At 43.6% G+C, this 2981-nt stretch overlaps 1 protein-coding gene across 1 annotated transcript in view; it reads left to right on the top strand.

The window, feature by feature from the left end:
- Positions 1–950: 950 nt before the first annotated feature.
- APOD (apolipoprotein D) overlaps positions 951–2981 on the top strand; it is a 16249-nt gene continuing 14218 nt past the window's right edge. The window contains exon 1 of the mRNA XM_032171946.2: positions 951–1114. The gene's annotated coding sequence lies outside the window, so the exon portion shown is untranslated. The remainder of the gene's footprint in view (positions 1115–2981) is intronic.

Raw genomic sequence — 2981 nt, 5'->3', positions numbered from 1 at the left:
AGGATCTGTGGTGTTGTTTTCATGTTTATAGGTTCAGTGCTGTAAATGTATCTCTGTTGCTTACATATTTTAGAATGAATTTTATTTAGGAGTCTAAGTCTACTACGAAGGCACTGCCTTATGTAAATGTCTCTAAACACACCTCCTGCCTCTCACGAAGACATAGAATCTCACTCACAAGAGTCAAAGTTGTTCATTCCACCAGGAGAGATAAGGCTGGACCAAAAGCACCCCTGGGTTTAAGTCCACACTCCCCACCCCCCGGCCCCCACCCCCAAGCAGTGACAGACTGTCTTGAACATGTGGCTGGAAGGGTCATAAAAGGGACAGAGAACAGAGCGACAGAAGCTGTCTTCTGCGTTCTCAAGTTTTAGCCCCAGTTGTTAGCGAACTGGTATCTCCCCTACACATCGGGCTCTGGTGGAGAAAGAATGACAGCCCCTACTTACAACGAGGAGACTGTGGCTCCGAGAAGTTAGAGGGCTGCCCAGGATCATGGAGAAAGCCAGCGTGGACTCATAACCCTCGCTCCATTACCTGACTCCCATTAGTGGAGTCAGGAACTCCATGTTCCGCTTCAGGAAATGAGCTTGTTGATTTTTCATTTACACAAAAATGAAAAATAAATACCAGATGTTTGAAAACATGATGCAACACGTCCTGCTGGAACTTGAAAGTGCATTCTGACCAAAAAAATTAAATTAGAAAATCCACATAGCAAAAAAAAAAAAGTTTTGGATGAAAATATACTTTGTCTTTCTCTCACGTATACTCTCTCTCTTTCTTGCACGCACACTCACACTCTCACACACACACACACACACACACTCACACACACGAAAACAATATCTCATTTCTTCTTCAGGGAGCAGCTGTGAAGGAAATTGTGGGAGGAGAATGGATACAACATCCCATCTTTGTGTTTCGATACAAACTAAGCTTTTAGGCCAGCCCTCCTGACGGGATGGGGGCGGGGGCCGTGGCATGCAGGAAAAGTCAACATCAGAGACCTGAAGAAGCTTATAAAATAGGTTGGGAGAGGCCAGTCACCAAGACAGGCATCTCGAATCGGCTGCTTCTGCATCTGGAGACTGCCTTCATCTTGAAAGAAAAGGTATGTACTGTAGTTTTAAGCTTTTCATTTATGATAATAATATCTAAAATAGAAACGGTCTAGACTCGCCATTGCCCCATTTCAACTACATATAATTACCACTGATTGAGAGCTTGTGCCGGTAGCTTTAGACTTGTTCTCATTTTTCCTCAAACAAATGTACAAGGTAGGTATTATCAGAGCCATTTTTCCAGTGATAAAGCTGAGGTTCAGATACACTAGCAAAACGCCTAAGATAAAACCAAACCCAGTGTGAACTCATCCCAGCGTCTTTTGCTTACCCCTCCAAACCGGACAACGAGGAATTTTTCCATGCACAAACGCCATACTAGGTGAATTCTCAGCGAGCTGTCCAACTGTGCATCACAGTAAAATAATCTGGAAAGTGGAATTAATGGTGTGAATAGAAAATGCATTTAACAATATGGCATAAAATATTGTGTTTGGGAGATACGTGTCTTGTTATATTTAATGGCTAAACGAGTCTTTGAGACCTAATGACTTATTGGAACCTATTTTATTTTATGAGGTGAAATTTCAAAATCTAGTCCTTCACGTTCTGCAGATCTTTGAGGTCAGGGGCTGTGTCCCCAGGCACTAAGAGTGCGGGCTTGTGGGAGACCTAGGCTTCCATTCTAGCCTGTCCCCAGGCCTAGGCTTACACTGTGGCTTCGTAGTTTACCAGGAAGCAACCCGGGCAAATTCACCTCGTTGGTACAAAGAGAGTGTCAGCAGAGGTCGCCTCCAGAGGAGGTGCTGTGGAGACTGCGTGCATAGCACCCTTAAAACCCTGAGACCAGGGCTTCTCCACTGGGAAGCTTAATGCAAGTGGAGCAATGATTTCCAGCTAGTGCCAGGCCCAAGGTGGATGCACTGTAACCTTAGTAGGATTGCTTTTTAATTACCTCATATTCTGTTAAAAATCATGTTTGTTTTTTTTTTTTTTTGAGATGGAGTCTCACTCTGTCACCCAGGCTGGAGTGCAGTGGCGCGATCTCGGCTCACTACAGCCTCTGCCTCCCAGGTTCAAGCCATTCTTGTGCCTCAGCCTCCCAAGTAGCTGGGATTACAGGACTGCACCACCATGCCCAGCTACTTTTTGTATTTTTTGTTTGTTTGTTTTTGTTTTGTTTTTTTTGAGATGGAGTTTTTGCTCTGTTGCCCAAGCTAGAGTGCAATGGTGCGATCTTGGCTTACTGCAACCTCTGCCACATTCAAGCGATTATCCTGCATCAGCCTCCCGAGTAGCTGTGATTACAGGTACCTGCTACCACACCTGGCTAATTTTTTGTATTTTTAGTAGAGACAGGATTTTGCCATGTTGACCAGGCTGGTCTCGAACTCTTGACTTCAAGTGATCCACCCACCTCAGCCTCCCAAAGTGCTGCGATTACAGGCATGCGCCACCACGACCAGCTAATTTTTGTATTTTTAGTAGAGATGGGGTTTCACCACGTTGGCCAGGCTGGTCTCAAACTCCTAACCTCAAGTGATCCACACGCCTCGGCTTCCCAAAGTGTTGGGATTACAGGCATTAGCCATCATGCCCGGCCAAAAATAATATTTAAATTAAACTTATTTTGTAAAGTATTTAAACTCCTCATTAGAACAATCTTCCTATTGATATCAGAAGAAGATGCAAAAGTATATGTTGTATATAATCCATATGTTACCCAAAGTCTTAAGTACACATTAATAACATGCTCAATAAGTAATGAGTAAATTAGAATGAAAGGACATCGAAAACTATGATGGATGCTGTCCGCCCTTTCTCTCACAAGGAGTTTTTTTGTTGTTGTTTGTTTGTTTGTTTTGAGATGGAGTTTTGCTGTCCGCCCTTTCTCTCACAAGGAGTTTTGTTGTTGTT

This window comes from Hylobates moloch, unplaced genomic scaffold, assembly GCF_009828535.3.
Source record: "Hylobates moloch isolate HMO894 unplaced genomic scaffold, HMol_V3 SCAFFOLD_13, whole genome shotgun sequence".
NCBI classification, from domain to species: Eukaryota; Metazoa; Chordata; class Mammalia; order Primates; family Hylobatidae; genus Hylobates; species Hylobates moloch.
The sequence above is the reverse complement of the archived record's forward strand: the minus strand, read 5'-3'. Positions and strand labels throughout refer to the sequence as shown.